This window comes from Terrapene carolina, unplaced genomic scaffold, assembly GCF_002925995.2.
Source record: "Terrapene carolina triunguis isolate 2854851 unplaced genomic scaffold, T_m_triunguis-2.0 Scaffold523, whole genome shotgun sequence".
Lineage (NCBI taxonomy): Eukaryota > Metazoa > Chordata > Testudines > Emydidae > Terrapene > Terrapene triunguis.
In genome coordinates this window covers 268,874-269,441 of record NW_020664874.1, presented here as the reverse complement: position 1 = coordinate 269,441, position 568 = coordinate 268,874, and positions in this window count along the sequence as shown.

The following is a 568-nucleotide window of genomic DNA, read 5'->3' as shown; positions in this document are numbered from 1 at the left end:
AGGGGTGGGGGTGTCTCCAGGCTCCCAGGGTACACAAGGTGCAGCGAGGGCAGGGTAGCTCCGGAGGTGTAGGGGGTCTCCAGGGGACACAAGGCGCAGCAGGGCAAGGGCTGGGTAGCTCCGGGGGGGGGGGGGTGGGTCTCCAGGCTCCCAGGGTACACGAGGCACAGCAGGGTTAGGGTGGGGCTCTGTTTTCACCCCAGTAACAGCTAGATGAGAGCCAGAGGAGCAGGGGGAACATCCAAACTGCTCCTGCTGAGGGCGCAGGGAGCTGCAGCAGGCCAAGGAAGCACAAGCACCAGGCTGGGGGGGGGGGGGGGGGGGGGGGGGGGGGGGAGGAAGGGGCGAGCCTGCTATCAGTGACAGGTGCACAGAGATTTAAAGCCTTTTAGTTTAAATGAGTTCTCCCCGTGGCAGCCCTTCCTGGCCTTCAGGGGATGGATTTGCAATTACAGGAGGCTCCATCTGCCACTCTAACCGTAGTGGGTCAGGGCAGCCAGGAGCCGGAGGCTCTGAACTATTGATTGATGCCCGAGGTGACTGAATAGGCTGTTCTTCCCCCCCCCCC